We start from the raw sequence: 24,037 nt of genomic DNA, 5'->3' as shown, positions 1-24,037 counted from the left end.
TCCGGACCCGAAATGGGATCTCTCCCCCCACCTCCCAGTCCGATGCTTCCCGGCCGGGGTTCCACATGCAATACTGCTGTAAATACGTTCACAAGCAGCCATTCCAGAAAGTGCTGCAACTTTAAACACAAACTAACAGCAAGCTAGCGTTAGCTCCCTGCTGCTAACCGTAAACAAACACCGACAAGTTCACCAGAAGCGAGCCGCTGACATGGAGCCAGCATCCCGACGACATCACCCAGCGAGCCCGAGCTGAGGAGGGGGCTTTGGCTCGTGACTTACCCCGACTGCAGGCTCTGCTTCTCGGACAGATCTCCGCCTCTCACCCCGCTAATAATAATTTTACACTTTTTGAACCACAGATGCTGAGGTTCCAATAGTAATGGACTAGTGCATCTGAAGTTCTAGGGACAACCATGAACTAAAGCAACAGAATAAACAAGGCCCTCTTGTGTCTGCCTAAGAACACTAATAGACCACAGTATAACCGCATACAAATTATTAACTGTAAATATCACTAAACATTGACCTTTCAATTTCTAATCAGTAGCAGGGATGATACACAATGCCCCTCATGCTAACTCAGCAAATGAAAACAAGTTCTAGGCACAAAAAATAGGATAGTTTCTCTTTTGTTAACAACCTGGACAGTGCTAGTACAGAGAACAAAAAATCACTGGACACAGTCTGGTTTTGCTGCAGGCCAAATTTCAGACACAATAATAACACTGAACCGAGCTCCTGCATAATTCTAAAGGGAATAAATGGATCGGGAATGTACTCGTGTTGATTACATCCCTGCTCTTTGTACACACATCGCTACTACCCATTGGATGGTTTAGTAAGCTCCTTGGATCGACCTAGCCAGAGTTGGTCACGTCCCTGGCGGAATGCAGAGAAGTTGAAACTTGAGTATCTAGACTAGGAAGTAAAACTCATAACAAAGTGCCACTGAAGGTGTTTGACAATGGAGTCTTATCACTCCAACCCCACAGCTCTCTTTTGATCTCATTTATGGAATAAATCTGCAATGATACAACATGTGACAGGGGACACATCAGTTCACATCCTCTTCTCAGACTACCGTCTCCTTCAGCTCCAAATGCAGATAGAGTATAACAAAACATGTATACATTGTAGACAAAACCCGTCAATTGAAACGGTCGTATAGTGATTAACTTTTGACAATCATACAAATTTGTTCTATTCAAATCCCATAAGAAAACTACATCTCAGATAATTCCTTGCGACCCTTAACAAGCAGCAGCACTTACTTTTGAAATAACTTGAATACTCCTTACAATACAGACTTGTGCCTTACACATTATAGCTGTAATTGCTCTTTCAGAAAGTAGTCACAGTAAAATGCATTAAACGTTGGAATGACAATTAGAAGCAGAACACTCCATAAACATACCGGTCTCCTTCAGCTCCAAATGTAGACAGAGAGACCGGTTCCTGAGTGGCACATACCAAAGTGCAACAGGGGGGTTCACAGACCAGAATACTAATATACATATTCAGATGAAAAGAAAAGGTTCATAAAACATTACTCCTTTTGTAAGTATTGAAAATAATCTCACAACGATGTTAGGACTTTTTTTAGCCTAATCGTTGGCTAAAAATAAAAATAAGAAAGTATTAGAAATCCCCCCCTCCTCTCATTGTCTGCAAATGGAACATCCCCCTGAGACAATTAAGGTGAAGGAAAACGAACAGAGTTTATTGGCAGGAGAAGATGGTGCAGGCTGGAGCGGCAGGGTGCTAGCTGGCTGGGAGATCCAGGACGAGGCGAGGATGAGAAGCTGAGCGGTAAGGCACATGGAGATTCTGGGTAGATGAAAAGCACAAAGGTTAGTAGAAATCCAAGAAGACGAGATGATCGAGAGAACTACAGCATAACAGCTACCGGAGAAGACGGAATAATCTGGCGTCGAAGTGATGAGCAGACCAGGCTTTTATGTAGGGGATGATGAGATGAATTGGGAGCAGGTGTGCCTCGTCCGCTGCAGTCAGGAGCCAGCCACACCATTGCCACACACAACCTGCACAGGGAGAAACAATAAGGGAAGGAGGAGACACAACAAACAACCACAACACCAAACACAATCCTCACAATAAGTTCCCCTTATTAAAGTCCCCAAGAACTGTCCTTCTCTCCACTCCCAGTACCTGTTCCACGAGTTGACGGTGAGCCTCGCGCACGTCAGCTTGCCGCGGGATGTAAACTCCAGCGGCGAGTTGACGGTGAGCCTCGCGCTAGTGATGTGTCGGTCGTGAACGATTCGTTCGTTTTGAACGAATCCTTACAAGGACTCGGGAGTAACGAGTCCTCTCAAAGAGAGATTCGTTCATTTTCTCGTGGCCGCGCATCGGGACTGTTGCATAGGCTGATGCAGGTCACGTGAAAAAGGATCCAAAGACTCGTATCCGGCAGATGAACGAATCACTGATCCGAAGACTCTGTTGGCAGAAGAACGAAACACTGATCTGAAGACACTAGTGATGTGTCGGTCGTGAACGATTCGTTCATTTCGAACGAATCCTTAAAAGGACTCGGGAGTAACGAGTCCTCTCAAAGAGAGATTCATTCATTTTCTCGTGGCCGCGCATCAGGACTGTTGCATAGGCTGATGCAGGTCACGTGAAAAAGGATCCAAAGACTCGTATCCGGCAGATGAACGAATCACTGATCCGAAGACTCTGTTGGCAGAAGAACGAAACACTGATCTGAAGACACGGTCGGGAGGTGAACGATTCGTTCATCTGCCGGGTACGAGTCTTTGGATCATTTTCTACGTGACCTCCATAGGCTCAGAAGAGGAAACAGTTACCTCATCCCCTTTCGCGTGACCGCTGTTAAAAAGCAGCCATGACTGACAGCTTTTGTGTGGCAGATCATATATTTTTTAAGAAAACCTCCTCTATTAAATACAGTAAAACATGACAGTTTGTATGGTTTTAAATTGTCATTTATTGTCACACTGGCATTTAATTATCACGGGAAATAATTACACTGCACTAAACTGTAAGTGTAAATGTAAAGTGAAAATAACAAAACCAGTCATTATGACTTGTGAATAGGGCTGAACGATTAAGATTTAATATGCGATTCTTTTATTTTATCCTCTCTTCCCCCCCAAAAATAAATAATGAATGATTTAAATATGACCAACACAATATTAGATACTGTACAATATTCTTTCCCACATTTTTATTTGAATGCGGCGTTGTTATAGTCAGTGGATCAGCAGCAGATTAAGCTCTGTGTCCGCGGATGCGGCGGGCCAGCTGGATGTGCTGGCAGCGTGCGAATCAGCAGCTCTATGGATTCCCGTTCATGTCCGGGTGGACGTGCAGCGGTATGGAGGTATGGCGATTTTCCCGTGCGCCGCCCGAGAAAATCTCGGCCACACATGAGCTCGCTCTGTGTGCGCGCACGTCAGCTTGCCGCGGGATGTAAACTCCAGCCAGGATAAATGAAGTGAATTCACAGGGAGAGTAGAACGGTCTGCAAGTGATGAAAAAAGTTTCCAGGTCACGTCGCTGCACCAGCCATGGTTTATATAAAAACAAATCCCTCCACCTTTTGCTTTGCGTCAGATGATCGGGTCGCGGTCCGCGTGTATCAGCTGAAAGCCAGTCAGCTGTACGGTGGAGTCCGGTGTAGCTTCGGTCAGCCACGATTCCGTGAAACACAAGACAGAAGAAAGGGAAAAGTCTCTATTTGTCCGGAGGAGAAGGCGAGGTTAGTCCATCTTATTGCACAGCGAGCAGACATTGGAGAGGAGTATGCTCGGGAGAGGTGAGCGTAATCCTCTCTCCCTGAAGCGCACCAGAGCCCCAGCATGCTTTCCTCTCCGTCTCCGCCTCAGTCTCGCTGCGTGACTGAGGACCACCGTTGGTCAGTAAATCCACTAAATCCAGGGAAGAGGTGAGAAAGTGGGGACATAAATTGGATGGTGTTGTGTCCCTGATGGTAAGAAGATCGTCCATCGTGAAAGTAATCCGAGTAGGGTCGCAGTACACAGAATTAAATACTAAAAACAACCACAGAAATGCGCACCAAAACACCGAGGCAGCCGTTTGTGGCGCCATCTTGTATCGAAGCAACCATTCAATCAGTGGAGTAGAGAAGTATTACCCAGTGAAGAAGGTACTGAAAAGGAAAGGGCTTGAAAGTTTGATTTGTTGTAATTTAAGGTAAAAAAATTCAGTTGGAATATACAAAAAAAATTGTACTACAGAGATACTAATAGGATTTACAATCACCACAACTTCAAACTGTAAAATCATCTGACCATAGGTTTGCTTTTCATGGTAAACATATTTTAATGTTCTTCAGGGGAACATTATGGAACTGGTGGAGCGGGAGCCCTGTTCCATGTGGTATGTAATGTCTCTTAATTGGATTTGATTGTCCCTAAAATTACTTAATTAAGAAATAAGTATTATATATTGTTAGTTTTTCATATATAACATTATGCATTATGTTATATAAGTATAAATTATTTCTTGACAATTGACTATTATCATAATCAGGTAATTGACACTAATCAGCTTACTGAGTGCATGTTAACATATTCAATGCATACAGCATTTATAGCTCACTGTGTCTCATTGCCCTTCTTCCTTTTCAAGTTTTGAATTCCATTCAATGCTAATGTAATTTTTTATTATCAGTTAATTACAGTGGGAAGATGTGGCGCTTGCAGTGGGTGCCAAAGGAGAACACCAGGAGTTGACATACATATACTCAAAACGCATACACACACATACAAGTGTTTATTTTCAAGAAGTTTTTGTTAATATTACATATATATATATATAGATAAATAGATGTATTACAACAGCATGTCAATATATATACTGTATATACAGTATATATTACTAATATTACTATTATTTTTATTTGTTTAAATTAAAAGACTATCCTACTGTATCTTTAGCTTACTGTTATTTTGTATTTTTGGAATTTATTCATATTTGTTTTGTATGTATGGTACATTAAAAGGGTGACGTGGCCTAGGGGGTAGAGCGGGTGTTCTCCAACAAGAAGGTTGCCGGTTCGAATCCCACTCTTTCCCATCTGCATGCCTAAGTGTCCTTGGCAAGATACTGAAACCCTAAATGGCCCCTCATAAATGTTGAGTGTACTAAAAATGTAAGTCGCTTTGGACAAAAGCGTCAGCTAAATAATAATAATAATACATTTTATTTATAAGGCGCCTTTTAGGATACTCAAGGTCGCCGTACAACAGTCAACAATACAGTTAATTAAAAAATTTTAAAATGCACAAAGCAGAGCAGCAGCAGAACAACAGCTTCAGCAGACAGGAACATTAAAAGTTATATGCCTGCCTAAACAGGTGGGTTTTAATGCAAGATTTAAAAAGAGTGAGTGAATTTGGGTCAATGTTCCTGATGTCAGGGGGGAGGGAGTTCCAGAGGTGAGGGGCAGAGTAGCTGAAGGCTCTAGGTCCCATGGTGGACAGATGGACTCGGGGGACGGTCAGGCTGATGGAGGAAGCAGACCTGAGCGACCGGGTAGGGGCATTGATATGGAGGAGGGCCGAAAGGTATGGAGGAGCGAGGTTATGGATGGCCTTAAATGTATGGAGGAGGATTTTATAGTCAATGCGGTGTTTAATAGGAAGCCAGTGAAGTTGATGTAGAACGGGGGTGATGTGACTGATGGATGGTGTTCTAGTGACGATACAGGCAGCAGCATTCTGTACCAGTTGAAGTTTATGGAGGAGTTTGTGTGGGAGACCAAAGAGAAGGGAATTGCAGTAATCCAGGCGGGAAGTGACAAGGGAGTGAACCAGGATTGCGGCGGTGTTGGGAGTGAGTGAGGGGCGGAGTCGGTTGATATTGCGGATGTGGAAGTAGGCAGACCGGATAGTGTTGTTGATGTGGGTATGGAATGATAGGGTGCTGTCGAGGACGACAGCACCCTATCTTATATAAATGACATGTAATGTAATTAAAAACCATTCAAACCCCAACGCCTTGTGTGATTGTGTGAACTGCTGAAACCATTTGCTGCTGGAATTGCTTCCTGAATTTTATATATAATTATATAATTGATTTAGCCCCTGCCTTATACAGTATATCTATACAGTACATCTCTATACAGTTCTACAAAATAAAAACAAAAATTCCAGTAGACAGTAGATTTTTTTTTATTCATCGCTATTACAGGGCACATGAAGATTAACTGTATGTACAAACAACTCTTTACATACTGGAAATACAAATACAAAGTTATAAGCAAAAAGTATTAATGTTATAGGAAAAATAATCTTAATGTTCATCATCATCAGTCCATATCAAATTTATCAAATACACAATAGGCATATATACTGTAACGTCCCCGCCTCACAGACGACACAGAACTTCTTTTTTTATTTGTAACTTTATTAAAGTCTACACGAACATTCCACACTTTTTGTTCCTCCTACGGCACTCCTAACAACATCAAATGTCTTCCTCACTCCCCTTCCTCATTCACCCCTGACCCCCAACAAACCAGCCAGTGTCATCCCACACAACCCCACAGCCTTTGGTCTAGAACTGTCACATGCCCCACTCCGACCTGTTCACTGACCCTCAGGACAGCTCAATACTCATTTAACACGGTTTCTTAAGTGAACATAAGTCATAAAAAACATAAGCATTAACCTAACTACCAGTCCGTTACAATACTGTAGAAATGTGCACTCACCATACTAAGCTGTCCAAGGTGACAGATCCACTCACGCATGCGCGATCGTGCCTGCCTCGGTATGAACAGAGTCGCGGGGACATCTTAGATCCTTTGAATTAGAGGTGTAATCTATCATCAAATATTAATTTTAAATAACGTGAATAACATTCACGATCACTGAACAACACAACACACGGACGATGATTCAAACAGCACGCTACGACGGGGTTTTCAGCATGGCAGCGCTCATAGCAACAATCAGAGCAACGATAAAAACGTGACGTATTGTCTGGCGAGATCTGAAAAACATTTGTGATAACTAATAAAATATACAGTGCCTTGCATAAGTATTCACCCCCTTTGGACTTTTCTACATTTTGTCATGGTATAACCACAGATTAAAATTTATTTCATCGTGAGTTTATGTAATGGACCAACACAAAATAGTGCATCATTTGGAAGTGGGGGGAAATATTACATGGATTTCACAATTATTTACAAATAAAAATCTGAAAAGTGTTGAGTGCATATGTATTCACCCCCTTTACTGTGAAACCCCTAACAAAGATCTGGTGCGACCAATTGCATTCACAAGTCACATTTGCAAGTCACATAATTAGTAATTGGGGTCCACCTGTCTGCAATTTAATCTCAGTATAAATACACCTGTTCTGTGACGGACTCAGAGTTTGTTGGAGATCATTACTGAACAAACAGCATCATGAAGACCAAGGAGCTCACCAAACAGGTCAGGGATAAAGTTGTGGAGAAATATGAAGCAGGGTTAGGTTATAAAAAAATATCCAGAGCTTTGAACATCTCTCTGAGCACCATAAAATCCATCATAAGAAAATGGAAAGAATATGGCACAACCGCAAACCTACCAAGAGGAGGCCGTCCACCCAAACTGAAGAGTCGGACAAGGAGAAAATTAATCAGAGAAGCAACCAGGAGGCCCATGGTTACTCTGGAGGAGTTGCAGAGATCCACAGCTGAGGTGGGAGAATCTGTCCACAGGACAACTATTAGTCGTCTACTCCACAAATCTGGCCTTTATGGAAGAGTGTCAAGAAGAAAGCCTTTGTTGAAAGGGATCCATAAAAAATCCCATTTGGAGTTTGCCAGAAGCCATGTGGGAGACACAGCAAACATGTGGAAGAAGGTGCTCTGGTCAGATGAGACCAAAATTGAACTTTTTGGCCTCAATGCAAAACGCTATGTGTGGCGAAAACCCAACACTGCCCATCACCCTGAGCACACCATCCCAACAGTGAAACATGGTGGTGGTAGCATCATGCTGTGGGGATGCTTCTCTTCAGCAGGTACAGGGAAACCGGTCAGAATACAGGGAAAGATGGATGGAGCCAAATACAGGGAAATCCTTGAAGAAAATCTGATGCAGTCTGCAAAAGACTTGAGACTGGGGCGGAGGTTCATCTTCCAGCAGGACAGTGACCCTAAACATACAGCCAGAGCTACAAAGGAATGGTTTGGATTAAAGAATGTTAATGTCTTAAAATGGCCCAGTCAAAGCCCAGACCTCAATCCAATAGAGAATCTATGGCAAGACTTGAAGATTGCGGTTCACAGACGGTCTCCATCCAATCTGACTGAGCTTCATCTTTTTTGCCAAGAAGAATGGACAAACCTTTCCATCTCTAGATGTGCAAAGCTGGTAGAGACATACCCCAAAAGACTTGCAGCTGTAATTGCAGCGAAAGGGGGTTCTACCAAGTATTGACACAGGGGGGTGAATACTTATGCACCCAACAGATGTCAACTTTTTTGTTCTCATTATTGTTTGTGTCACAATAAAATTTATTTTGCACCTCCAAAGTACTATGCATGTTTTGTTGATCAAACGGGAAAAAGTTTATTTAAGTCTATTTGAATTCCAGTTAGTAACAGTACATAATGGGAAAAAGTCCAAGGGGGGTGAATACTTATGCAAGGCACTGTAGATCATAAGCATGAACTGGCTGAAGACTGTGGAAACAAAGAGCATATTTCTCGCTAGAAATGGTGTCAGAATGTATTTTTATGCCCAAACTAAGTTACAAAATGACATTTTTATCTGAAAAAACAAGGAATTTCAGCCATGATTTCCTTTCCGCAGACGGGAACTTGGGCGTCACGTGACGTGGGAACACGCCAATGCAAAACAATGGGCGGACAAAAAAATTCCCATCTCACAACTTATCTCACAATTTGAGGGTCCAAATTGTGAGATGGGAACGTTTTTCCAAGTGGACCAACGTTGCCACTAAATTATTTCTGGTGAGACAGCAATATTAAAATTAGATTGTTTCAAAACCAGTTAAAAACTCATTGTAGCAACTTAAATGTGTCTGAATACATTGTGGAAGAACTAACAGTGTATGGAGGACGAAGAAGTTGCCGAGAGTGAAGCGGCACCAGGCGGTGAGGTCAAAGGTGCAGAGCTTCTTTGTATTGGGGGAAGCAGTGGTGCTACGGGGGAAAAAGTGAACTGATACTAACAGAGGAGGAGTCTCTGTGTTGCAGTGAATTTCTACCTTCACCATGAGTAACACTACACAAAAGCTTCATAAGAAGAGACATAGTTTAGGATGCTGAAAAGAAACAGAAGAAAACAAGTAAAGCCAATGGGAGAATTAGACGTTGTTGTTAGACGAGTAAAAGCAACAGTGCTTTATTACTTACACGGCACGTTTTTATATTCTCATCCAAGACTAGCTTAGCACATATACTACCTGTGTATTTGTTACCTTGCGGTACTAAGAGTTTAGCCCAAAGTTTCTAGCTCTGATCGGCTCTTTGTTGTTGTAGCAGTGGTCAAAGTAACCTGGTAATCACTACCACTAAATTCTTTAGTGCCACAAATATTTACAATATTACGACACAGCACTTAGCTTAGCTTCTCAATTGCTCCAGTGGGTAAGTGCTCTGTGCATACCTGTGGTATTTATTATTAGTCAGTGCTGAAGTGACCTCAACTGCCTGTTCTGTACGTAGTCTGTTTGAAATGGATAAAGGGGTTATTAGCTGCCATAACCCATTACCTATTGAGATACTTTCCTAGAAACCAATGATGACTCACCTTTTTCCTCTTCCACTTCTTTAACTTAACAATGTTCTTCAAAACCATTGTGATCATCACCATGGTGTAGGAATAAGATTACTGTGACTTTTCGTCAATCGCCATATTAATGGCGTGGCATTAAAGTTCATCAACTTGCCGTGAAACACGAAATTGCTGTTACTTCAGTGTTTATGGTTCCATCTCACTCAAACTACATGTTTGTATCAACAGCCCCCCCCCCCCCGAAGATATTCATATGGTTTTAAGGCTGTGTGACCGTGGCTAGCATTAAAGTTTGATTAAACGCAATCAAAACACTAATAATAATGTTTTAATAATAGGTAATAATTAGTCCGGAAACATAAAAAGCCAGCGATCTCAGCAAATAGAGAACCTCTACAAACGTTCTCTGAAGGTTCCAAGGTTATATTTTGCAACCTTTAGAGCAGTGGTTCTCAACTGGTCTGGCTTCGAGACCCAGCATCACTCCTTAATGACAAGCCGCGACCCAAATCAAGGAAAATGTCAACTTCAATCAATCAATCAATCAAATTTTATTTGTATAGCCCATATTCACAAATTACACTTCGTCTCATAGGGCTTTAACATGGTGAGACATCCTCTGTCCTTAACCCTCAGCAAGAGTAAGGAAAAACAACTTAAAAACCTTGTTAACAGGGTAAAAATACATAGAAACCTCAGAGAGAGCCACATGTGAGGGATCCCTCTCCCAGGACGGACAGACGTGCAATACATGTCAATTGCAGGAAAACATCATCAAGATTCAAGTTTTTTAGCAGCATTGATAAGGGTAAACATCTTGAAGGATAACTTCAATACGATTTGTCAAGTAGTCAAGCTGCAATCATAGTCCATGGTCAGCAGCCAGCAAGATAATGATCCATCATCCTGGTCGGATCCACTATAGTCCACAGTCATTGTCCACTGCCGCTTATTAAGATCCATCATCAGGCGCCGCCTCGGCCGTGGTCCACCACCATTATCTCACTCCAACGCGACAAAGGATCCGTCATTCACACTACGATGAGCCAGCACGATATAGAATCCGCCATACTGGATCCACCATTGCGACCTCTGATGCACGATCCAAAAATCGTAATCCATGGTGCGGCCACAGCGGGTCCGGATCTGCGGGCAATAAAGCAAAGGGACTCGGGTAAGGGTCAGTAACATGTACTGATGAGATATGACTTACTTCAATGTGATAGGGATGGAGAAGAGGAAGGAGAAGCTGGAAAGATAAGCTCTGTGTGTCATAAATTCCCTTTGCGTCTTAGCATCATCAGGGGTTTTTGCCTTGTAATCAATGATACAGGCTGAACTTGGGGGAACTTCTCAAATTTATTTAATGAAAATATGGTGCAGTTTGAACCTGAGATATTACAGAATATCACAGTATGCCGACACAAAAACAAGTTTAATGATAAACCAAAACGACCAGCAGGTGGCGATGCTAGAGAGGGAAAATCCCCTTTGCCCTCAATTAGCTGCATTTTAATCAAAAACCCCAAAGTGCCTCTTAAGGACACAAGGTTATACAACATATATAACAATTCAGTAAATTCAGCCTTTTTTAACAGAAAACGGGTCCAGGACCCACCAGTTGAGATTCACTGATTTAGAGATCATGGTAACATTGCAGTGAGGTAAGTTTTGAACCAGTTTAGAGCTGTGCCTTCGATACCAATCAAATTTTCGAGTCTGTGTAAAATAATCTCATGATCTACTGTGTGATGCTTTTTTGTTATCTGGGCTCACCCTAAATTCAATTATTACTCTCACCAATGCTGTTTCAGTGCTATGTCCCTCTCAAACCTTTCTAAAATCGATCATATATATGGTTCATATGTAAGAACTCGTCCAACTTTTCCAGAATTTTAGGCAGGTTGAAAGTGGGTCTGTAGCTGCTCAGCATAAAGGAATACTTTTTTAAAGAAGGTGCTATACCAGTGCACCTGGAAAGATACCTGTTTCTAGTGAGCAATTTACAATGTCAAAAAGATTAAGAATAAAACAGTGAAAACTTCTTTAGACATTTTTTATCAGAATTGCATCGATTGAGTACGTGGAAAGGTTCCCCCTTCACTGATTTTTGTCAAAAAATAAGTCAAAGTGTCCTGGGATGAGGTAGGTTTATTTGTTGCTTCTATGTTGTTTTCTAAAGTTTCTAAGTTATATTTATAAAACTGTTGAACGATTAAGTATAGCAGTTGATAGCATATAGCATATGCCCTGTATTTTGCAACACTTTCCCCTTAGGATTTTAATAGAGGTATGTACACGATTATTATATATTGTTACTGACTAGTAGTTCATGTTATAGTTGACTGTTATATGTGGTTTTGGTTTATGACTAATATTCAGATGAGTTAGAAGAATGTTGTTGAAGTACTGACTTTTCCCGAATGTCAGTAAACATGTCAGGGTTGGGCATGTGACACTGTTGGACAGTTAAAGACCAATGGCTGTTGGTTTGGTAACATGGGATGCTTCTCATTGGCTGAGAGACAGGGGTTTTCCTCAGGTTAGGGTGAGAAGGAGGGAGTGAGTGTGTAGTGAGACAAGTGCTGCATGTGAGTGAAGAACGGACCGAGAGAGAAGCAGCAGTTTACATGTTCTTTTGGTGTTGATTACGGCCTACAGTAACCTGTGTACGTTCATAGATAAATCTGTAAATAAGGAGAGCTGAAGTCTTGCGTTGTATCTTCTGCCCACATGTTGAGCCGCACGGAGAAGCTCTATCGCCGTCTATGAAAACCTCAAGATATGACGGAAAAGCTAACTAGTAAGCATCCAATGCCGAGGCTGGAAAGTGGTAAACAAAGGGAAAAGCCCTCCAGTCATCCAGACTGAGTTAGCCCAGGACTATTTCCTACAGGCCCTGTAAGCTGACCGGCGTGCCCAGACATTACCGCTCCAGCCAGGCGGTCTTGTGACTCACACCATTACAACACAGACAACAGAGACTGTGACCGACATGCCTGTGTGCTACAGCCCCCCAGCCCCTGCTGCACAGCCTCCTCGGCCTGTCCTCCTACTACAGGAAGTTTGTGAAAGGATTATACTGCATAGCTGTGCCCCTGCTCTACCTGCTAGAAAAGAGGGAGACGTCCTCATGGACAGATAAGTGTCAGGCAGCATACACTTTGCTTCAGAAAGCCCTGGTGGAGGCACCAATTCTCTCCACGTCTGACCTCACCCTTCCCTTTGTTCTTGACACAGATGCCAGCAACGTCGGCTAAGGTGCTGTTTTGACCCAGGTGACACCTGAGGGAGAAAGAGTGGTGGCGTACTAAAGCAGGACATTCAACAAGGCTGAACGTTGCTAATGTGTCACCAGGCGGGAACTGCTCGCTGTGGTCAGCGCCATCCGGCACTTCAAATATTACTTTTGGGGCCTCCACTTCACGGTCCTGACCGATCACTCCGCCTCACAGTGGTTAATGTCCTTCAGGTAGCTTGAAGGCCTACTGGCACATATGATTTCACAGTTGTCCATAGAATAGGTGCACAGCATGGCAACGCAGATGCACTCTTGTTTATCTTGTGGTCCAGTCAGTAGTTTAAAGGTTTCAGTTTGTGGCAATAGAGGATGCCACTGGGGTCTCCCAAACACAGCCAGAGATGAACAGGTTTCTTGTCATCAGTTTGTTTTCCTCAGGGACTCTGAGCAGAAACAATTTGCTAGAAAAATAGCTAATCTACACAGTCTTTCATGCGTGGCAGGGGATAAGCATCTGGTTTTGTTGTACCATTTACCTTCCCGTAGTCAGGACAGGGACTGAGGACTATAATCAGCTTTATCCACAAGCAAGCACGGAGATGCCCAACTTTATTTATTTTTCCTTTACCTTAAGTTTTGCCTGAGATACCCTGTAAAACCAAGTCAATGTCATGTTCAAACAAGTGTGTATGAATTGGAACATCATTAAACAAACACAAGTAATTGTTTGACGAACGCAGACAGCTCAGCGCACCATTCACCATTCAGGCTCTCATTAGGTGAAACCACACCATCTTCTTCATGTACAGACCTACAGCAGCTAGTGAGTGTCTTCAAACAGTGTCTGTCACTAACACAGGTTTCACAGTCTGCTCTGGCACTCTCCCCAGTTTCATAAGATGGTGACTCACGAGAATCAAAAATGGCTTTAACAAATTCATCCATAATAACTCCCCAAACCCCCAAGTGTCCCTACTGATCATGCAAGGTCCTCAGTACCTCTTCGCAAAACTTTGAAGGAAGAACAACCTGAAAAAATGGATAACCGACACAGTTAACGCCACAAGGAACCCATTTCCTCACTAACAACTAATCCTGACACAGATAACCCATAGCAGCACTCTTCCCATCAGCCTCTGGTATCACTTTTTTCAAACAGCTCACTAAGTGAAGGATCAGCTTGCTTCTCAGCTGCCAGGACACTGCAAGGGACTGTTAAAAGATAGTCAGGCATGGAAACAGAGGGGCTCCCAGTCCCCTCTGTGGTGCTCTGCTCAACTTCAGGTTCTGCCTTCTCATGGTATATAGCTCTTTAACTGCACAGGCTGTAAACACGTCTAGGAAGCACTGCACACTCTCATCAGGCACTGTAGTGACAGAAAGAGAGGATGTCATTACAGGAGATGGTGGACAGCTAGCCCACACACGGCTACCTCACAGATCATTCCCCAGAATGATATCCACCCCTGGGATTGGCAGTAAGGGTGCACCCCCATACCTCACCCTGTACCAAGCCACAACCAAGCTCTAACTTATGCACTGGAAGACGCAACACCGTCAAACCAATTTCCAGCATCGGAATGTACTGTCATGTGTTAGTACGCTGCTGCAAAAGCAGTTCTTTAGCCTGTTCAAATGTTAACGCAGCCTAAGACTCTGGAGAAACAGCAGCAGGGAATTTAGCGTCAAAGACACCAATTCCCAACAGATTATCACAACATCCTCACAGCGCTCTAATAACTCCTGATGGAGCACTCAGAAATTAATCCACAGTAGCCTGGACTGAAAGACACAGCTAACGTGCCTGAATATTGATAATCAAACCCTGTGCACACTGGCACATCCTGACACAGCTGTTATGGGAATGCATAAAACAAAAATACCAGTTCAGATATTTGGCAATAAAAACACTCACTGATTTTATAAGGACCTGTATTACTTTAATATGAATATGTGTCTCTTAGCCTAACTATAAATTTAGAAAAGTCACTAACTGATCTGGCATAGAGAGATCATTTAAAGTAAATTTTGACTTTTATTAAATATTGTGGTGTATAGTGGTGACAATTTCACACAAATTACCTACTACAGAATCATATTAAATGTACAGTTATGTGTTTAGAACTATAAGTGTGGTCTGAGAATTATTGTCTGTCCCCTAAGATTCATGCAGTTACACAACTTTGTCTTACAGTGAAAAGCACAGTTAACACAATGTCAAACAGTGACAGTGTTGAAATGTTCAATACATGCTTGTATAACTACAGACGTTTGTGTGTGTGTCCTTGTATGTGTTTGTTTTGTGACTACAGCAAAGTTTGATCAACACAAGTTAGGTCAAGCTGACTGGATAAGCTAACAGTTATATAACTGGCCAAAGAGCAGTGGTAATTTAGATGTCCAGCAAAACACACAATATAATCCCCCCTTTTGTGGTCCTTAGAACCCAAAACTATCTGTCAACATATTACTCAACATTTAAAATCTCACTAGTAAAACAAATCTAACATCCTCAAACTTTCTTCAACACCAAGTGTAAAAGTGGTGTCTGAATAACATATGTCACCAACTGGCTCAAGGTTGAGAACAAAAACGGAGGCCACACACAGATAGATCAATCAAAAATAATTAACTATACTAATACAGCATATTAATAAACTGGTGGGGTGTGTATGTATGAGAGACATCAATTGTGTCAGAAGTGTGTGGATGAGTGACAATATAGTGCGATGTGTGTTGGTTGGTGCAGCAAATCAAACAAAGGAACAAGGATGCGGCTGGTGCAGCAGGCCCTGCTGAGAAAGACACTCCCAGAAGAGCAGTCTTTTATGCCTTCTTGGATGCCCCCACCCAGGTGGGTAGGTAGGAGCAGGTGATTGCAAGGCACACAGAGTGGAAGGGCTGTCCCACATATGACCAATATTGTATTGTTACAAACAAAGTTGTATATGTGGTTATTACTTACATTTTAAACTATAAAAATATTATAACAGGCGAGTGCAAAAAACATATCGTCAACTCAATCAATGTTTAAATGTGCTTATTGAGTATACATGATCCACCTAATCAGAAACAATTTTAAATCATAGGAATTAGGAGATCCCAGTCTGGGCACAAGGTGATGTTTATTTGTCCCTTATTCCAGAGTTCACTCCATTGCTCTGGGATCTGGAATCTCTGCAGATTTTAGAGTAGTAAATGGTGTGGACTTTGTAGATAATTGGCAAACTTTTTGGAGGAAACCTGATCTTGTTAGGAGAGACGGAGTTCATCCCACTTGGGATGGAGCAGCTCTCTTATCTAGGAATATTACTCAGTCTATAAAATGACAACCCAGAGTTGGGATCAAGAAACAGAGCTGCAGTGCTAAACACTTCTCTGCACTACCTCTGGATCAGTCACACAACCACGAACCCATAGAGATTGTGTCTGTCCATCGTCCCATTAAATTATTTAAATTAAACAATAACAGTGGGAGAATTCCACACAAAAATCGAAGACAAATTAACACAACCTCTGCAACAACTCAAGAAACAAAGACGTTTAAATGTGGTCTTTTAAACATAAGATAATTATCATCAAAGGCTATTATAGTTAATGAACTAATGTCAGATCAAAAAATAGATTTATTGTCCCTCACTGAGACCTTGCTGCATCTCAATGAATATGTCGGCCTAAATTAATCTACTCCCCCCAGTTGTGTAAATTCACACGTTCCCCGAGAATTTGGCCGAGGAGGTGGAGATGCTGCCATTTTTAACCCCAGTCTATCAATTAATCCAAAAACCTAAACTAAGCTACAACTCATTTGAAACTCTTGTTCTTAGTCTTCCCCACCCATCCAAGAAATACCAACACCCAATCATATTTGCTGTAGTTTACCGTGCTCCTGGGACTTATTCTGAATTTTTATCAAACCTAGTCCTAAAGACCGATAAAATTATTACTGTGGATGACTTCAATATTCATGTTGATAATAATGATAGCCTTATCGAGCATTTATAGCATTTGTTTCAGTACTAGACTCAATTGGTTTCATTCAGTGTGTACACCAACCTAATCATTGTTGTAACCACACACTTGACCTTGTATTATCATACGGTGTCAAAATGAAATATCTAATAGTACTTCCGCAAAATCAAATTCTACCGGACCATAATTTAATAACCTTCAATTTTTCATTATCAGAATTTATGCCACTAACAAAAAACGAATTTTCTAGATGTCTACCTGAATGATGTCTAGCTAAACTTAAGGAAATAATTCCAATTACATTTAAACCCTTATTATCCGTCGATATAACCAACAATTTCTTTAAAAACTCTAGCTCCACTGAGATTAGACTCAATAGCGCCTCTAAGAAAGAACTGTGTAAAACATAGTAAATTAGCTCCTTGGTATAATTCCAAGACACATGAATTAAAACAAGTGTCAAAAAAACTAGAAAGGAAGTGGTGGTCCAGCAACCGTGTTGAATATCTCCTAGCCTGGATAAATAGTGTTAAAGCATATAAGAAGGCCCTCCACAAAGTAAGAGCTGCCTACTACTCCACTAATAGAACAAAATAAAAGCAACCCCAGGTTTCTCTTCAGCACTGTAGCCAGGCTGACACACCTCCACCAAACCCATTATTCCTCGATCCCTTAATAGCAAAATTTTTATGACCTTCTTTAACGATAAAATTCGAACTATTCGAAATAAAACCAACCATCTCCTGCCCTCAATTGGCACTAATACCCCATCTAGAATGGAAATCTCAGAAACGGCTGAGAATCTTACCAAGTTTTTAGACAGCTTCTCTCTGATCACTCTTGATCAGCTGACCAAAATAATCTCATGTTCTAAACCAACAACTTGTATCTTAGATACCATTCCTACAAAATGACTTAAAGAAATTCTGCCCCTAATTGATAGTATGTTAGTGAACACAATCAATCTGTCATTGTCATCAGGATATGTACCACAGTCTTTTAAAATAGCTGTAATCAAACCCCTTCTCAAAAAAAAAATACCCTAGACCTGGAGGTTTTAGCCATCTAGAGACCGATATCCAACCTCCCCTTCCCGTCTAAAGTCCTTGAAAAAGCTGTTGCCAATCAGCTGTGCAAGTTTCTCAAGAAAGTAGTATATATGAAGACTTTCAGTCGGGGCTTAGAGCTAATCCTTCACAAAAGTTACCTTCTAATATCTTCAGATCGGGGAATTGTGTCTGTCCTCTTTCTGTTAGATCTTAGTGCAGAATTCGAGACAATTGACCATCATATTTTATTACAGAGACTAGAAAGGTTCATTAACATTAAAGGAACTGCCTTAAACTGGTTTAAATCATATTTTTCAGATCGATTCCAATTTGTGCAAATTAATAATGAGTCATCTGTTAACCAGGCAGTTCCACAGGGCTCCATAGCTGGCCCAATTTTATTCTCATTATATATGCTTCCACTAGGAAACATTATCAGGACAAACTATAAATTTCCACTCCTATGCGGATGACACCCAGTTATACTTGTCATTAAAACCTGAAAAGTGAAACAAATTAACTAAACTCCAAGCATGTCTCAAGGACATAAAACATGGATGACCTGAAATTTTCTCTTATTAAACTCAGATAAAACAGAGGTTCTAATACTTGGCCATAAACACCTTAGAGATACATTATCTAATGATATAGCTGCGCTAGATGACATTGCCCTTGCTTCCAATGAAACAGTCAGGAACTTGGGAGTGATCTTCGATCCTGATTTGTCCTTTAATTCACCCTTAAAACAAATTACTAGGACCAGCTTCTTCCACTTGCGTTATATCTCAAAAATCAGACATGTCCTTTCTTAAAAAAAAATGCTGAAAAACGAGTCCACGCCTTTGTTACATCAAAACTTGATTATTGTAATTACTTATTATCAGGCTCCAGCAGTATGCTTCTCCGAGTCCGTTGCGGACTGACGGACGGACGGAGCGGACGGACCCTTTTTGATTTATAGTTCTACCAGCCTTTTTGTAGTGAAAACAATTCACCGCCAGAACAGTAGATGGCGCAACGGAAGTTGAGCTTAGAGAAGCCTACCTCATGAGGTATATAGAAGAAGTCCACGCTGGTTTATTTACGTCCTCCCGGCTCCTCACACACAGTGAACGATGGCAACTAACAGAAAAAGGATGTTGATGACGAGACAGTTTTTGCTGAAATAAAGTGACACCCAGCGGGTCAAAATGCTTATGTTATCGTGTCTTAACGCAGCGGTTCCCCGGTCTTGTTTCCAAACTGCGTTGCTAATTCAACAGCTGCAACAGCTTGAAGCTACACGGAGGCAGCTAGCTTCCCCCCAGCTTCCACACAGAGTCAGCAGGGACACCCGATACTAACTACTACCAAGTGTTTGCTTCTAACCTGACTGTGTTTGAGAAACAGTGTCATGACAGCCGTGGGATTAAAGTCAGCGGGTTTTTGCGCTGTTCCCACCGCAGTTGGCATGGTGGCTAGCCCGCTAGCCCCGTTATGAAAGTTCGTTATAACCGCATGTGACCGTACACACATGCCGTAAGTGCTCTAACCAGCCACCGTCAGCCGGACAACGCCGCTGGCTTAACACACTTGTCACATTAATCATAGAGTCGTAGTTGTGATTTTGGTTTATTGTGATGTAGGGAATGGAACAGGAAGTTTGAGATCCCGAAATGCTGGCGTTAGCGGACCAATCACAGCCAAGGGCTCTCCGCTATTTCGACGTGTAGTTAGAAAAATGAAAGCTGCACGAAAAGCTCTCCGAGGAGACGCGGAGAGGCCCGGAGAGGGCGTTCCACGTTGGAGAAGGCGGTCCTATCTGTCCGTGTCGGTCAAAACGGAGAAGCATACATTGGCCTTAAGTCGTTAAACAATCTGCGGCTTGCCCAAAATGGAGCAGCACGTGTCCTGACAACAACCAAGAAAGATACCATATTTCTCCAGTATTAGCTTTGCTACACTGGCTTCCGGTTAAATCTCAAATATAATTGAAAATTCTCCTCCTCACCTTCAAGGCCCTTAATAATATGGCACCATTTTTCTTTAAAGAGCTGTTAGTACCTTATCAACCCACTAGAGCACTGCTCTCCAATAATTCAGGCTTACTTGTCGTCCCTAAAGTCTCTTAAAGTAGAGTAGGAGGCAGAGCTTTCAGCTACCAAGCCCCTCTCCCATGGAATCAGCTCCCACTTTCAGTTCGGGAGGCAGACACCATCTGTACATTTAAGAGTAGGCTTAAAACCTTCCTTTTTGATAAAGCTGTGGTGGCTGATTGTGATAATAATGGCGGATCCAAAAGTACAGATATCTTACCTGAAAGTGACTCCGGTAAAAGTAAAAGTCACCCGTCAGGAAATTACTTGAGTAAAAGTCTTAAAGCAGCTCATATTAAATTTACTTAAGTATTAAAAGTATCTGGTTTTGAAATGTACTTACGTATCTTAAGTAAAAGTACAAGATGCAAAATGCTTTTTATAGCAAGCCTATACAAACATAAAACAACCCAACATTTTTCTCTTCAGGATTTATGTCAACTGACTGAAGAATTATAACAACAATCTACATATAATGTATAATTTTACAAATTTTGAACCCAAGATGCTGAGGTTCAAATGGTATTGGACTAGTCCATCTGATCTTCTAGGGACAACAAAGAATCAACACCACAGAATAAACAAGGTCCTCTCGTGTCTACCTAAGAAGATTAATAGACCACAGTATAGCCACTAAACAATTCTGTAAATATCACTAAACATGGACCTTTCAACAGTAGCAGGAATGATGCCCATCATGATAATTCAGCAAAAGTAAACAACTTCTAGCTCACAAAATAAGGTAGTTTCTCTTTTGTTAACAGCCTGCACAGTGTTAGTACAGAGAAGAAAAAAATCACTGGACACAGTATAGCTTTGCTGCCAAATTTCAGACAGAATACTAAAGACTGAACTGAACCGAGCTTGCCCCTCATGATAATTCAGCAAAAGTAAACAACTTCTAGCTCACAAAATAAGGTAGTTTCTCTTTTGTTAACAGCCTGCACAGTGTTAGTACAGAGAAGAAAAAAATCACTGGACACAGTATAGCTTTGCTGCCAAATTTCAGACAGAATACTAAAGACTGAACTGAACCGAGCTTCTGCATGAGCACCTGGATAATTCTAAAGGGAATAAATAGATTGGGAATGTGCTCGTAATGATTAAGTCCCTGCCCTTTGTACACACATTGCTACTACCCATTGGATGGTTTAGTGAGTTCCTCGGATCGGCCCTTGGTCACGGCCCTGGCGGTGTGCCGAGAAGACGATCAAACTGGACTCTAGAGGAAGTCAGACTCTTAACAAAGTTTCTGAAGGTGAACTTGCGGAGGGATCATTACCGGTACAGCCTGCTCGACCCCGGTCGACCAAGGCAGCCCGACCAACCTCCGGACGCTTAGGGTCTTGTGCTGCCTATAGACTATGATTGCAGCAGGACTGCTTGATACACAGTATTTCTCTTCAGATATTAGACCATTACTGACAATAATCCATCAATTAATTGACCTTTGGTTATGCTTCAAAATGTTTCCCCTTATCAATGCTGCTAAAACCTTTATCTTGATGATGTTCTCCTATACACTTGACATCTATTGTACACCTTTCCGTCCTGGGAGAGGAATTCCTCACATCTCTGAGGTTTCTACGTTCTTTTTACCCTGTTAAAAAGTTTTTTTAGTAGTGTTTCCTTACTCTGTTAAGATCCCTGCGATCTAAGACATTTCCCTTGTGCTTGTTGTGTTTATGTTGTCAGGCCATGTGCGTTCTGTCATTGTCCGGAGACTCTGCCCTCTGCTGCTTCCCGGCCTTTTCCCCCTCACCAGTTCCCTATCATCACCCTGATTGTTTTCCTGATTTGTTCACCTGTGTCTTTTCTTTGTTCCCCCTTCTATATAAGTCCAGTCTTTCTGTAGTCCCCTGTCGGATTGTTATTGTTTGTCTGTGAGAAGCTACGCCAGGATACTGCAATTTTTTAGCTCTGTTTACCTGGAATGGTATTGGACTTTCTGATTTTTAATCCTCTGTATTTTTCCCTTTTTGGAATTTCTGTGTTTTTTGCATCTTGGTCTGCGATTTGGTCCTTACTGTGAGAAAGCCTAACATTCTTGTTGGGGGTTAAGGGCGGAGGATGTCACACCATGTCAAAGACCTATGAGACAAATTGTGATTTGTGAATATGGGCTATACAAATAAAATTTGATTGATTGACTATGATTACAACAAGACTGCTTGATATATAATATTTCTCCTCAAATACTCGACCATTACTGACTATAATCCATCAATTCATTGACCTTCAGTTATGCAACAAAGTGTTTATTCTAATCAATGATGCAAATACCATTATCTTGCTGAAGTTCTCCATTACACGTTGCATCTATTGCACTTCTGTCCGTAATGGGAGAGGGTTTTTAGTAGTTTTTCCTTACTCTTGTTGAGGGTTAAGGACAGAGGATGTCACATCTTGTTAAAGCTCTGAGACAAATTGTGATTTGTGAATATAGGCTATACAAATACAATTTGATTGATGGCACCTGGAACTGATGGCATACCTGGCCGAGCTCTCAAGGTGTGTTCAGATCAGCTGGCAGATGTGTTCACAGACATTTTCAACTTTTCACTGCTCCGTTTTCCCTATTCCCAAGAAAACGAAAACCCTCTGCCTGAACGTCTACCACCCAGTATTACTCACCTCAACCATCATGAAGTGTTTTGAGTGGTTAGTCAAATCCTTCATCACCTCCTGACTCACTGGACCACTTTCAGTATGCCTACAGGCCGAATAGGTCATCCATATGCCATCTCCCTCACGGTACACACTGCCCTCTCCCACCTGGACCAGAGGGACACATGAGAGAATACTGTTCATAGACTAAAGTTCAGCGTTCAATACCATCGTGCCCCTGTAGCTCGTCACCAGGCTGAGAGACCTTGGGCTCAACATCGCCCTCTGTGGGAGGCCCTCACATCCTCCACCCGGACTATAAACACTGGTACCCCCAGGGCTGCGTGCTCAGTGCTCTCCTGTTCATGACTGCATGGCCACTCACAGCTCCAGCACCATCATCAAATTAGCTGATGACACTGCCGTCATAGGCCTGATCACGGGTGACGATGAGAAGGCCTACAGAGAGGTCAGAGCCCTGACATCTTGGTGCCAGGACAACAAACTCCATATCAACGTCTGCAAAACAAATGAGCTGATCAAGGACTACAGGAAGAGACAAGGAGTAGAACACGCCCCCTCTCCATCAACGGGACTACGGTGGAGGGAGTCAGCCGCCTCAGGTTCTGACCTGACCTGACCTAGACTCACCACACAGACTCCATCACGAAGACAGCGAGCCAGCGGCTCTTCTTCCTCTGCAGGCTTCAGAGGCCCAACATGGATTGCCGGGATCCTCTGCAATTTCTACAGGTGCACAAGACAGTTATCATCCCAGAGGCCCTTAAGACTTTTAAACTCCTCCAATCTCCCATACTCCCGCAATTTGCACTACTTTTTTAAGGTGTATGTTTTTTTTTTTCTTCACTAAATCCACATCTGGCTCATGTTGTGCTCACAAACAATCAGGGAAACATTTAAGCATATCTTGCTTGAATGGATTTTCTCCTCTTTAACGTGTGTCAGTAGTGACGTATTTGAAAACCTGTTTTCCCTTCCGGTATTTTTGCAAGCATAGGCATTCTACACAAGAATTTAACCATGGTCACATCAGGAGAACAGAAAATCAAATGATTATCACAATTACTTTCCGTTTGACATTTAAAGGAATTTTCATGATTACACTGTACAATGATTACACTGTACAATGATAATCAAAGAATGAAGAACAGCTTGCTGTACAAACCGCACACACACATAACGTTGAATAAAGGATGATTTTAAGAAAATGCTCCAACTCGAACTGTGTGTTGACGTTCACAAACAAAATTTCATGGTCAACTCTGGTGCAGTTTATTCTGTGGTCAGGATGTCCGATTT

The 24,037-nt window shown here is 42.0% G+C and overlaps 2 long non-coding RNA genes across 2 annotated transcripts; one reads left to right on the top strand and one right to left on the bottom strand.

Moving 5' to 3' along the window:
* Positions 1-996: 996 nt before the first annotated feature.
* On the bottom strand, positions 997-22,983 carry LOC128437112 (uncharacterized). Its single transcript, XR_008338164.1, has 4 exons — positions 22,745-22,983; positions 6,728-10,919; positions 1,910-2,045; positions 997-1,830 (listed from the first exon to the last, which is right to left on the bottom strand). It is a non-coding gene; the product is annotated as an uncharacterized LOC128437112 (long non-coding RNA).
* On the top strand, positions 12,336-15,280 carry LOC128437116 (uncharacterized). The gene is made up of 2 exons (XR_008338167.1): positions 12,336-12,920; positions 13,014-15,280. It is a non-coding gene; the product is annotated as an uncharacterized LOC128437116 (long non-coding RNA).
* Positions 22,984-24,037: the final 1,054 nt, after the last annotated feature.

Source organism: Pleuronectes platessa, chromosome 3 (assembly GCF_947347685.1).
Source record: "Pleuronectes platessa chromosome 3, fPlePla1.1, whole genome shotgun sequence".
Lineage (NCBI taxonomy): Eukaryota > Metazoa > Chordata > Actinopteri > Pleuronectiformes > Pleuronectidae > Pleuronectes > Pleuronectes platessa.
This window is presented reverse-complemented; position numbering and strand designations above follow the sequence as displayed.